Consider the following 14,183-nt stretch of genomic DNA (forward strand, 5'->3'; position numbering starts at 1 on the left):
GGACACCTCAGCTGGAGGAAAAGGATGGGAAGACGTGACTGACACTCCGCAGGAGTGGACCGGAGCAGTAGCCAGTGCATCGACATCAGGGGAAGCCCTGTGTGCCTACCCACAGACTGCCTGCTGAAATAGTCCGTGTGGGCATCCCTCCTTTTGGATCTCCAGTCACTGGGAGGCTAATACTTGCTGTCTTTGTTTTATGTTAAGTGGTTTCTGTGCCTTCACTTGCCACAAGTGATGCAGAAGACCATGTAAGGATTAGATTAGGTGATTAGATTACACCATTAGAATGTTCTTAAAAATCTTACCTTTATATTGTCAGTTAGGTTTGGGCCAGAGGTGGGAGCATAGTTTTTTAAACCCTAGGAGAAGTAGCAAAAATCTTGAACCTCAGCAATTGTTGGGACTGCGAAAGGCCAGGAGGATGTGAAGAATGGCCATGGGTGGCTAACCCGGTTGAACCTAAATGGCGGGTCAGCACCCTGAGGTACGTAACAGAAAGGAATTTTGGGATGAGGAAGGAAGTCCAAGGCAAATACATTCTTCTGAAAAAGGCATTTTTTGTCTAAATAGAACAGGGGGCATATATGTGGGAAAAAGTGTTTGTGACTGGACTTTATCTTTTGGTTTAGACTGTTTGGCCCCCAAGTGCCCTCCTTATGATTGTTCCATGTATCAAGGCTGATGGAATCAAACACATGTTAAGCTCACTAATGGTAACTGGATAAAGTGTTCCTACCATAATTACTGAAGGGATTTTTAAGGCTGTAAAGCAGTGGGGAGGGACAGGGTTTTTTACCACTTATTTTTAACCTGCCCCTGAGATAATTCCACAAGTAAGACACGTTGTCCATGACTATCACTGGAAGTGGCAAGACCAGAATGGAACCAGAACCCTTTTTAGTAGGTTCTGGTCCAGATCTAACAAAACAGATCTGGGATGTAACTGTAGGTGGAAACCTCATGTGGGAGCTTGGAAATGCAAATATTTGGATTCCTGTGGTGGGGCAACTATTATTGGAGGACTGTTAGGTGCAGGAAAGAAGCTGTATTTTGACCCATCAATTGATTATGAGAATTGGAAAGGCCCCTTTGTGGGCTTTGAAAGGGCGTTATTGGATTTGTGGCCAACATGCTTATTGCTGGTTACTTCCATACTGGTCAGGAATATGTTATGTAGGGTATATTAATCCGTTGGTTTATTTTCTACCTCAAGTTCAGGGAAATCAGTTAGGAATCAAGGTATATGTAGAAGCAGCGGCCTGCTGGAGCCATCTAAAGAGCTCTGTGTAGAAGCAGCAGCCTGCTGCAGCTGTCCTGACCTTGATAAGCAACTCTGTTCCCCCTGGGAAAGCGCATACTAAAGGACTGAGTCTAGCCATATACTCCTGTGCGTGGATGCCTTTCTTACTGCCCAGAACGCTGGGTGGAAGTTGTGTTTGTGTGAATGACTGATAAGGGCAGAAATGTCTGTTCTATGGGTGTTTGGTTTGGTGTAGGCTGTTTTGTCTCTCCTGCTGCGCTTTCCCTAAACTTTCCCACAGAAGAAACATAAATACTGAAGTGTGTGTAATAAAGATGGATCCTGCTAGAAGAAGCAGTGGTCTCTGTTTGCTTTTTTCCAAGCTGCTGCAAAATGGCACCTACAATGGGACATGATCACTGAATCTCCGGCAGCAGCCACCGCCTTCGAACTGAGCCGTGCATGGAGGGGATCCCCAACCTTGAGTCTCTACTTGCTGAACAGGTGAGACGTGAACACAGAACTATGGGACAGGCTACATCCCACAAGCATAAGCTTTATTTAGAGATATTGCAGATAATTTTAAAAGAACAAAGATTTTAAACCCTGACAGTTAAGTTAGCTGCTTTATTAGTGTGGTTGAATAGCAATTCTAATGTATTCCTTCCCCCAGGCTGTCATTGACAGTATGTTAGTTATGTGGAAAGCTGTGTATACTGCTTTAAAAATTTTGCAGTCTGCTGAGCGCCCTCTTACAGATATTTATCCTTTTGATCCTGGTCCTATTAAGCCTGAGAAAAAGTCTGATCTTTATCCTCCTTTAACTCCCATAAAAGTTCAGCTGCTGTGTTTTCCGCTACAGCTCAAGTGTTAGCTAACTCTTATCCTCCTCTTCCCACGATTCCCCTACTTGATTTACTGCTTCAATCTCATTCACCTCCGTCATTAATAGAGGGAGATATTCCCATGTTATTGGCTATGCTTGTCAATTGTCAGCCTGAGAAACCCCCTCAGTATGATACTCCCCCCGCCTCCAAACTGATAATTTTGTGTTCTTTACGGGGGAATGGCAGAGCGGGCACTGGGTGGCACCAGAGTGCCTGCTTGGTGCAGTCCCTGCAGAAGCTGCCAAGCATTTGTGATTAACGGTTCGACCTAGCTATGTTAATTACCTGTAATCAATTGCATTAGACACCTAGCCCCCTGTTTCCAGATCTTCCTGTATTGCCAAATATTGTCCTGGATTAATGATAAAACTTTCTCTCCTCCGAGAGCGAAGGGCTCCGACACCCTCTCCCCCACCCACAACAGAACCTCTCAGATGGAAGTGAAGAAAAAACTATTTATTTAACAAAACCACGCAGAGTGCCCTGCAAGGCACAGGGGAAGGGGAAAACCAAGGTGAAAAGGAGTTATTCAACCTGATTAAAAAGTCCTTTTCCTCAGACGCAGCCTCTCTCCTCCTCCCCCCCCAGGGCCGGGTGGAGCTCCCTGAGAGCTCTGCTGTCCTCTGGCTCTCTTGGGTCTCCGGGTGGCAAAGCAGATCGAAGAAAAGGGGTCCAAACAAAGGAAAAAAATAAAAAGAAAAGAAGGAAAAAAATAAAAAACCGGAACAGAGCTCACTGCTCACTCCGACCGCTGTCCAGCGCGCAGTCTCTGCCGAGCGAAGAATCCTCCCCCGAAGCAAGGCTTGGGAAAAAGTTTTCAAAACAACCCGCGTTTCTCTCTGTGGCTAAATGCAGTTAAAGTGACAGGACCACATTTTTTCCTTGAGCATATAAGCCAACGATAGGGGATAAAGGATTATCATAACATCACTCCATGACACTATCTATGTTGAAAACAACCATAAAACCCTCATTAACTTAGGTGAAATTCCCTTAGTGGGAATTGCTGGGGTGCCCTAATTTAGTAACATTGGAGGAGTAAACAGAAGTTGGCTAAACAACCAGGCAAAATGTTCCTGGCTTGGGTAACCTGAAGTTCCTTTCCCCCCACTCTGTTCTCACTATCACTGCTTAACCTGAGATGTTCCACAGGTTTTCTTTTTCTGCTGGATTTCACTAGGACAGAATATTTCTCCTGGAGAGACCATATTTTGTATATTTTGTCTATTTTGTCTCTTTTCTGAGATTACAGGTTACAACAATTTTCAATCCAAATCTCTGAAAGGAAAACCCACTATATGACTGTTGTGGTTTGACCCTGGCCAAATGCCAGGCACCTATGACATCTGCTTTCTCCGCTCTCCCCTGCCACAGCTGGGCAGAGGAGAGGGAAAAAGTTAACACACAAAGGGCTCATGAGTTGAGATAAGGAACTGGGAGAAGACACACTGAGGGCAAAACAGGCTGAAACTTAAAGTTGCAAAGTGATTGATTGCTAACAAAATACAAGGAGGCAAATGAGAAGTAAAAATAAGCTCTTAACCATTTCTCTGCTTACCCCACTCCCTCCTTCCCACCAGCAGCACAGGGGGGCAGGGCATGGGGGTTTGGTCAGTCCATTACTGAGATCTTCTTCCGCTGCTCAGGGAGAGGAGTCATGCTCTGCATAGCCATGGGGTCCCTCCCACAGGAGGCAGCTCTCTGCAAACTCCTCCGGAGTGAGTCCAAATCTCACAAGCAGCAGCACACCTGAATCTGCTGCAACATGAGTCCCTCTTCCACGGGGTGCAGTCCTCCAAGGACAGGCTGTTCCATCTTTGGAGCAAGGCCTTTCTCTCCACTGAGACTCCCACTGGATCACAGCTTCCTTCAGGCATCCACCCACTCTGGCGTGGGCACCTCCCCATGGGCTGTGGGTGGATATCTGTACCCCCCCCATGGTCCTCATGGGCTGCAGGGGGACAACCTGCTTCACCATGGTCCTCACCATGGCCTGCAGAGGATTGTCAGCTCTGGCACCAGGAGCACCTCCTTCCCCTCCTTCTCCACTGACCTTGGTGTCTCCATGTTGTTTTCCCTCACATGTTCTCATCTACTCCTCCTCCTTCTCTGGCTAAAAAGAAGTGCATGCATCCATTGTTTTTATTTCTTCTTAAACATGTTATCACAGAGATGTAACCAACATCTGTAATTGGCCCAGCCTTGGCCAGTGCCATGTCCATCATCTCCAGAGCCATCCAGAACATTCACACAGAACACACAGGAGCCATCTTTGTGCCACTCCTCCCCCCCCCCCCCCAAAAAAAAAAAAAACTGGACCAAGCAAAACCAACACAATGACTTAAAACTGAAGGATTATTTTTTACAGGAACTACATATTTTTTGAAGCTGTCCCAGAATTAAAGATTTTTTTCCTCTGCCTGCAGACTACTAGCATCTGCTCTTGCGAATAAGGACTATTTACGTATTGAGAAGTCAGTTCTTCAATTGGCAGGTTCAATAGGTTTACCTGGAGTATTTCATTTGAACAAGTACTTATATGTTCCACTAAGTTTCATATATATTAGATTCCTTCTTGGAATATTTAGGGTGAATATTAACTGGACAAAATGTAAAGCCATGGCAATTAACTTTAAAGCTTGATGTCAAAACATTGAATGATTTACAAGAGTTACTGTGAGCGATTAACTGCGTAAGACCCACGCTAGTCATCAATTGAAACATTTATCTGCTCACTTGAAAGAAAACCCTCACTTCCCCATGTATGTTATCTGTGGAAGCTATTCGGGAATCAGTTATTATTAACTTGGGATTCTTTACTGCAAAAACAGACAGAATAGTGCCAGCTTTACCAGTTCGCTTGTACAGCTTTAATAAGACAATTTAAACCTGACTGTTTTGTCATGAAGACACATCATGGCATTTCAGACTAGTACACCTGCTCGGTGTCCTTGTTTTTCCTTAACACTTATAGATTGAAATTGACCGTGATATCAAAACAGTTTCAATGCAGTGATGGGCTAGAAAAGTGACTAAAGGTGATGCCATCTCATAAAATAGACTTGCCCAGTGAATATTGTATTCTCCACTCAGTCACTGATTTTCTATCCTTCCTTATTCTAATGGAAGAATGAAAAAGTTGCCATAGACAGTAGCACGCTCCTTCAAAATTAACTGTAACTGTGCCTTCATAGCTACCTGTATACATGCTTCAGTCTTATCTACCCACTGAACTCACAAAATTACACGGACGAAAACCATGGCAGTATTATATGATTATGTCCCTGATGTTTTGTCCTTAAGTATTTATAGCTTAACTCTATTGTAATGACAATCACAGACTACTATCTTATCATCTGCAAATGGAGGAAATTTTAAATGTCATCTACAAAAGCATAAAATGTTGTCATTTTTTGAGTACAGCTGCAAATTGCAAAGCCTGCAAACTTGTGCTTATATCAGAAAACTATTGACCAAGAGACGGGCATTTTCAATAATGTGTATAGTTACCATAAGCTATTCTCAAAAATTACTTGCGTAAAGTCACAACATATTTGCCACACCTTTATAATTTTTCCAGTAAATCCTGCAGAAATTCAACCCTCTAGAATTCCATGTTGCTGCTATTTCATTTATGACTCAGTTGTTTGCTTGCATATTGTTTGCTGATGTTTAACTGTTGTATGACAACTTTTCAGTAGCTTTCTTGTAACAATGGAGTCAAAACGAGTTAAATTCTGTTGTATCTGAAACTTTTAAAGTAACACTCTCAACATTGGATATGGTTTTGTTAAATTTAAGGCTCGACCCTGAGCCCACTGAAAAGATGCAAAGGCATCTAAAGCGACTACTTCACTGAATTAAAGGGGATTTTTTTTCACAGGTATACCTTGAACAGACTCTTAATGTCTGTGTGCATGCAAGTGTGAAAGTGCTGCAGCAAAAATACGAGGGATGTTGTTCTAGCTTCTTGAGTATTTTAGATTTTTACCTTAGGCCTGTAAGTAAGTTATTACTGAGTTATAGTAAATTCTATATAAATCAATTGCTAAATAGTTTAAGTTAAATTATCTATTAAGTGCTGTTCAATGTTAAGTGCTATTAAGGTTAAGTTTTGTTAAAGTTAAGTGATGTTAAGGTTAAGGTATGTTGCTTTTAAACTCTGTTAAGGTGAAGTTCTATTTGGGTTAAGTCTGTTAGATTTCAGTGTTGTTCAGTTTAAGGTTTATTAGTTTTAGATTCTGTTAATTTTAAGTTCTGTTAAGTTTAGGTCCTATTGAGATTAATATCTGCTAAGTTTCAGTGATGTTCACTCTAAGTTCTGTTAGATTTAACTTCTGCTAACTTTAAGTGATGTTGAATTTAAGTAGAATTACCTCTAATTTCTGTTGCACTATACTCATTTAAATTAAGAAATATAAAGTTTTTCTGTTTTAGAGATAAGGTGGACCCAACTGAAACAAATATGATGGAGAATTGGTAAGCAACTGTTTAAGAACATAATATAATAAGTCGTATAAAAATATGTGAAAATGTGGTTTATTGGACCCTTAATAATATAGAAAATTCTATGGGTGTAAATGTTCTACATTGGTTAATTAAGGTAACTATTCATAACAATCTTTGCAGTTTTATCTTCCATAGGTTGTACAGAAGAATAAGTACCAATTCCAAATTATGGATATTATTAATTGTAAGATGGTTGGTGCTTTCTTTCTTGCTTTTATTTTGCTTTATTGTCATATATGCATAGATGTGTAGAAAAATATGATCTCGGTTTTTTTAGAACTGTTATTCTTGCTGGATTAATGATTCTGAATTTCGTTAATGTCGTGGCATGAATTCTTAGAGCTTTTATAAAGGGAATTTATCCATAAGATCTTATTTGATGGTTACACCTATGCATTCCTTTGGTTGTTTGCAGTTTGTTCATGGTACCATTGCTTGTTTAGCTAAACATAAGTGACAACGCTAGCTGCTTTGGAAACTTTCCCATAACCTTGTGTAGTTATCTGCAAGAAATGTATCATTTTAAGAGACTTTCCCAACTGATATTAATAGAGGCTGCTTTGTAGGATATTTTAGGGAAACCCTCCCAGTTGAAGCCTAGGCTCTGGCCAAGCCCTGGTCCTGGCTGGTTGGGAAGTATGCCATCAGACCCAGGTGTTTCTGCACTAAAAATGTGAATGTTGACTTGCTGATTTGGGCTTATCAAAGCTGGACCTCCTTTCAGGGTAAACTTGGAAACCTTGCCCGGGAAAGGTTCTCCAGGTCCTCACTGTAAAATGGGGCTCCCTACTGATTGCAGACTGGATGACAGTAAAGTATTTAGGCAGTTGATGTATCTTTCTAAATCACTATCCTTTCTCTCGTGTAGTAATGATTACATGTATTGCCTTGCTTATTTTTGCTTGGTGCTAAGGCTGAGCATGTAGTAAGCTTCTTGTTTCATTACATACACTGTTTTACTTTTGCGTTGCTTTAATGTTCATAGTACGAGAAGCACATGTTATTTAAACAAAAAAGGGAGAAAGGGTATACATGTGTTCTACTTGCCAACAAGGACCTTTACAGCTTTACTACGAGACTCACAACAAGAAGGACCTTTACAGCTGTACTATGAGACTCCATAACTTGTGCTGTTTCTTTTGCTGATTTCTTAGGGAAAATCTCATTTAGTGTACCATCTCACAAACTCCTTCAGGCTCTGAACTCTCTCCCACTAAGTGTTAACTCCTTTTGTCATCTTAGCTCCAATTCCAAAAATACTGTAACTGTGTTTATTGTTCATTGTTGTATTGACTTATTTTCAGGCCTTTTAGATGCCACTGCATACACTGGTGAATCTGCAAAGGATGTTCGTTGCCTCCGTGCACTTCCAGCAAAGGGTCAGCTACAGAAAATTCACACTGATAATGGCCCTGCTTATCAATCTAATTCTGTTGCTACGTTTTCACAGATTTGGGCAATTCCAAAGGAGTGATGAACACCCCACAACCCCTCCTCTCAGGGGCTTGTGGGAAGAATGAATCGCACACTCCTACATCAGTGTGCAGAACTATGGATTCCTGTGAATCTTACACTAGACTGGGAAGGAGAATCAGAAGTCATGTATTTAAAATGCTTGTTTTTAAAGGAGTTCAAGCGAACTAAGAGATTTATTGCTTGGCCTATTGCCTACTATTGCTATTGCTGTATTAACAGAATCACTAAGAACAGCTCATGTAGTTCTGTAATGAGTAATTTCACAGAGGACCTTCAAATGCAAACAGCAATTGATCAACAAATACTGGCACACTTAGATACCCTTGTGTGGCAACACAGATTCTTTCCCATGGGAACTTTTCTCTTCTTCTTTCTATGTTTTATAAATAAAGTTTTTGTGTTATTGAAATGGTCTTTGGAGATAGGCGGTTCAAGCCTGGCCAATCGGCCTGGGGGGAGGTTTTGAATTGGTCCAATGCGAACGGCCCAATGATGTCTATATAAATTGTTAAAATAAATAATAAATTCAGAATCCCTTGATCACCTGAAAAAGCTCTTGACTCTTCACTCCGCTAGCGGTCCAACAGCGACATCTGATGACCACCGACATGTACTGCATGCAACAAAGGTACACTGCCCGTCCCGTCCTGAACCCCCCTCCCTCGCCCGCCCCGCGGCGTGGCTCGGTCCTGACATGGCGATGGGGTCTCCCATGCCAAAGGACGAAATTTTGCAAGCCTTTTTGGAGGACCCTTGGGGTGATCCAGCCGCGGCGAAGACGCTGCAGGTAGCCCGCGATTTGCTAACAAGGGTCTTGGAGAATGCAGTCCCGGGGGTCTGGGACATGGACATGGACTGTTCTTCCTGGCTCAGTGTAGGGAAGTCTCTGTACAAAGAGATGATATTTGGAGACCAGAAAACAATCCGCTTCCATGGAACATGGAGGGAAATTTGGGATGTGTTGAAGGGACAGGAATTTTACAATGCAGAGATTGAGGCTTTAAAAGGTCTAGAGTCTCTACTTTCGGTCGATGAGCGCCACACGAAAGATGCGCCGACTCAAACCGACCCTGACATCCCACAGTCAGCAGCAGATGGAGCCAAAAAGAGCAAATATACTTCTCCAAATGTCCTTCCTACACGCATTTATGTCCATCCGAATGACCAGCTGGCGGAGATGCTGAAGAAAGGGACACGGGCTGGCTCTGAGGCACCGGTGGTGGCGGGAGTCCCCCCTCCCCTGCCTCCGCGCAATAGCATGGCCCCGCCCCCACTCACCCCCACAAAATGGTGCTGATCTCCCCCCCCGCGGGTCGCCGCCGCGGGTCGCGGCGCCCGAGTGGGCTGTCTTGGGAGCGGGCTGTCTTGGGAGCGGGCTGTCTTGGGAGCGGGGACTGAGAGAGCAGAGATGGGTGACGTGGCCACGGCGCGGGCGGGACAAAAACATACCTCGGTTCCGTTTGGAACAGCCAGCCACACCGCCAGGGGCCCCAACCGCAGTGCCGGCTGGAGCCAGCGCGTGGGACTCCAGCGTTCCACTGGGCTCCAGCCACGGTCCCTGCGCGGCTTCCGGCTTCAGCCGCCATTTTGGCCAGGCAGGGACCGGAAGAGAAGCCTCCAGCGGGCGGTGCTTTCGCTGTGGGAACTTTGATTGACATTTCCACGGAAGCCATGCTGGGACAGGCTTCCTGTGGCTCAGAGATACGGGATTTTGAGCCTTTACCAGAGGAGCCTCCTCCATCTCGGCTTTTAAAGGATTTACTGGTGGCCGGAATCCGCTGAGATATGGCGGAGCTCTGCTCGTGGAAGGTCCAGTGCGCAGGCTGGACTGGGCCGAAAGTCCCCGCCTCAGGACCCCAGAAGGGGTCCGGGCTTCCTGCCGACGCGGCAGCCAACATGGCGGCGGTGGCGCGGGGACACCCAGGACACAAACAGGTACCGGTCCCTCTGATGGGTTAAGTGGCGGATGCAGCCTTGGCTCAGCGCTCTGACGCTGTGCCGGCGAGCTCGGCGAACGCGCCTGATGGCGCGCTGGTAATGCTGCCATCGTCTTGCCCTTCCCCCGACCCCATCACTGTGCAGTTTTTCGTCGCGGACACTGCGTCCGGCCAGACACCGTCCTTTGTGATAGGGCTCGCTGATAGCAAGGCTTTCGCAGATGATTCGGACAGTGACAAGGAAGGAATCCTCCCTCCTGGGCAGAAGCTCGCGCTGGTGGCGAAAAAGAAAAAGCATTGGGTTCTAAGCAACCCCTGGAGACGCTGCAGCGGCATGGGGATATTCCGCCCACGTGACTCCCTGCAGTTCTGGGAATCAGTCAAACAGGGCGCGCTGGATGTGGGAGACTGGGAACTTATAGAGAAAATAGGGATGCCAAAATGACGGGAGGGCTGCGAAACTGCTACGGCAGGTCAGGGTGATGCTAGCTTCCTACAAGGAGGCGCTCAGCCTTTTCCGGTGTTTGTGCCTGGCCTGGACTCGGAGGAGAAGAGCAGGCATGCCTCCATTGCGTGGAAGGTGGCAAGCGATTTGTCGTCCAAGGTCGCAACCCATGGCATCTGTACTCCGTGCGTCATGCAACTTCTTAGAGTGATAAATAGTGATTTGCTTGCTCCATTTGATATTACATATTTGGCTCAGGTATTGTTTCACCCCATGCAATACAGCGCTTTTGAGGACGATTGGAAAATGATGGTTGAAAAACGGATAAAGAACAATATGTCCTTGCTTTCTGAGGACCCTAGGCGCACGATTGGGGCTGATGTCCTCATGGGTAGAGGACATTTCACTAACCCCAATGTTCAAGCTGCTTGGGATCCTCGGATCCTGGAGCAAGCCCAACAGCTCGGTATGGGAGCCATTGTAAAAACTATAGAGATGATCACCCCACAAACACGATACTCAAAGATACAGCAGGGGCAATCTGAGCTTTTCCTGACATTTGTAGAGAAGCTAGCAGCAACTTTGGAAAAGCAGGTGGAAGATAATACACTGAGACAGATATTGTGCAAACAGTTGGCAAGAGACAATGCCAATGATGAGTGTAGAAGGATCATCAATGCCCTACCAGGGGATCCTTCAGTCACAGACATGGTACAAGCTTGTGCCAGAGTGCAGGCAGACAGTCATGGGAAATCCATTTTGGCTGCATTTCTGTCGCCTGGTTGGGAACCCCCTGATCAGGGACAAAACCAGCCCAAAGCTGGGAACAAACGGAAACAAGTCAAATCAAAGCAGAAGGAAAATTTGGAGAAAAAGGGAAATTCAGGGACAGAGACTCCTCAATGTAAGAGGTGTGGTAGGCCAGGTCACACTTCAGACTATTGCAGGTTGCAGTACCATGCAGATGGTTGACCCCTGTCAGGAAACGTGAAGAGGAGTGCAAAAAGGGGGATTTACCCCGTCATGACAGTTCCCCCAGAACAGGGTGACGACACAGGCCTATCTGGTCAATGTGGAGGCGGCACCAAAGGCTCAGCCCAAGTCAACACCTACACCGCAGCAACAGTCATCCTAGAATCTGGCGATGCCCATAGGATTCCCTTGGAAGTGTATGGACCCCTAGATCAGGGGGCTGGTGCACTGCTTGTGGCAGGGCCTGAGGCCACCAGCCAAAGGATCCTTGTTCTTCCAGAAGTCATAGATGCTGACTTCAAAGGCCAGGTTCAAGCTATGGTTTCCACATCAGACCCCCCCATCACCATTCCTTAAAAGACTCACATTGCTCAATTGTTGCCTTTTGAGTCTTCTGTTCCCAGGGTGGACCAGCAAGTTGGCAGAGGTAACAGCACTGAACTGCCGGGACTTCCGCAGGTCTACTGGGCTGCTGCCATCTCTAATGAGTCACAACATATGACTTGTACCCTCATCATGCCAAAAGCACGTCCACATCGAATTCAGATCTGAGGTTTGATCAATACAGGTGCTGATACAACGATCCTTTCCTCCACTTCATGGCCTCCTTCGTGGCCTTTATCCCCTGTGGGACCAAATATCATGGGGTTAGGAGGAACCACACAGAGCCGACTGAGTAAGCGACCTGTGTTGGTGAAGGACGCAGAGGGACACATGGCCTCCATTCGGCCTTATGTCACTCCAGCTCCAATTAACCTCTGGGGATGGGACGTGTTGGCAGCTTGTGGGGTGCGAATCACGACAAATTTTTAATAGGGGTCACTGTGTGCAAGGGCGCACCATATTCCACACTATCTCTGCGATGGCTGACAAAAACACCCATATGGGAACCACAGTGGCCCCTGCCAAAGGACAAATTAGTCACCCTTTGTCAGCTGGTTCAGGAGCAACTGCAACAGGGACACATTGAGTCTTCTACCAGTCCCTTGAACACCCCGGTTTTCATGATTAAGAAAAAATCGGGGAAATGGAGACTGTTGCAAAATCTCCGAAAAGTTAATGCAGTGATGGAAAGTATGGGGAGCATACAGCCTGGCATGCCCTCACCTACGATGATTCCCACAGGGTGGGAAATCTTGATCGTTGATTTGAAGGATTGTTTTTTCACAATCCCTTTGCACCCCAATGACAGGCCAAAATTTGCCTTTACCGTGCCTGCAATTAATAATGCTGAGCTTGTAAAGAGATTTCAATGGAAAGTGTTACCTCAGGGCATGAAAAATAGCCCAACTATCTGTCAATGGTATGTCGTTCAGGCCTTGTCCGGAATCTGTGAGCAGTTTCCTGAGGCACTCTGCTACCATTATATGGATGATATCCTGGTGGCAGCATCCACCCAGGACAAGTTGTGGAGGTTACAGCCTCGACTGCTTGATGCCTTGCATTCCTATGGGTTGCAAGTGGCTCCGGAGAAAATTCAACAGCAGCCTCCTTGGAAATATTTAGGAGTCAAAATTTTGGATCGAACCATACAACATCAAGAGGTGCAGTTTTCAGACTCTATTAAGACTCTGAATGATGCCCAAAAATTGCTAGGCATCATCAACTGGTTACGTCAGTATTTGGGACTGACCAATGCACAACTTTCCCCACTGTTTAATATTTTAAAGGGGGACTCTGACCTAAACTCACCTCGACAATTGACTCCCGAGGCATGACGAGTGCTGAATGAAGTGCAGCAAGCTGTTTCTGCTCATCAGGTTTATTGAGTAGATCCCTCTACTGATATCACTGTTTTCATTACTGCTCCAGACCTCCAACCTACGGGTATCATTGGCCAGTGGAACAAACAATGGGATGATACTTTGCACATCCTGGAATGGGTCTTTTTGCCCCATCAGCCAAAAAAGACAGCACCCACATTGTTCGAATTGATAGCCTGCCTGATAATTAAATGCCGATATCGGTGTTTACAATTGATGGCAGTGGATCCTGCAATGATTGTTGTTCCGGTATCACGGGACAATTTTGAATGGAGTCTTGCTAATAACGCTCCTTTGCAAAGTGCACTGCAAAATTTTTCAGGGCAGATTACTTATCATCTGCCCAGTCACAAATTGCTGCAGCTGGCAAATTCAGTCAATCTCATGTTGCGGCCAAAGAACAGCCGGGTGCCAGTTCACGGACAGTTCTGGGAAAACAGGAAAGGCCATTGTTACCTGGAAGGAAGGATCTGAGTGGCAGGTGCTGAAAGGCCACGAGACAGGCTCTGCTCAACTGGTTGAATTGAAAGATTGAAAGCAGTTGCCATGGCTTTTCAGTGGTTCTCTCAGGTGCCTTTGAATCTGGTCACTGATTCTGCTTATGTAGCAGACATAACCAAACATTTGGATTGTTCACTTCTAAAAGAAGTCAATAACGCGACTCTGTTTTCACTATTGCAAACCCTGTGGAAGGCGATTCAAGTTTGAGTGCATCCATATTATATTCTGCACATTCGAAGCCACACCAATTTACCAGGCTTTATAACAGAAGGCAATGCCAGGGCTGACATGCTAGCCAACCCTGCATGGGTGGCTCCTCAGCCTGACAAAATTGCACAAGCCAAGGCATCGCACAATTTCTTTCATCAGAGTGCACATACCCTGCAGAAGCAGTTTCAATTGATGCCAACTGAGGCTCGTGACATTGTCAGTGCTTGTGCTGACTGCCAC

The 14,183-nt window shown here is 45.4% G+C and overlaps 1 long non-coding RNA gene across 1 annotated transcript in view; it reads right to left on the reverse strand.

The window, feature by feature from the left end:
• Window positions 1-2,571: 2,571 nt before the first annotated feature.
• LOC146425341 (uncharacterized) overlaps window positions 2,572-14,183 on the reverse strand; it is a 413,168-nt gene continuing 401,556 nt past the window's right edge. The window contains exon 2 of the long non-coding RNA XR_014846604.1: window positions 2,572-3,060. This is a non-coding gene — a long non-coding RNA (uncharacterized LOC146425341). The remainder of the gene's footprint in view (window positions 3,061-14,183) is intronic.

The sequence above is a fragment of the Lichenostomus cassidix genome, chromosome W (genome assembly GCF_008360975.1).
Source record: "Lichenostomus cassidix isolate B80296 chromosome W, HeHo_3.0, whole genome shotgun sequence".
Classification (NCBI taxonomy): Eukaryota; Metazoa; Chordata; class Aves; order Passeriformes; family Meliphagidae; genus Lichenostomus; species Lichenostomus cassidix.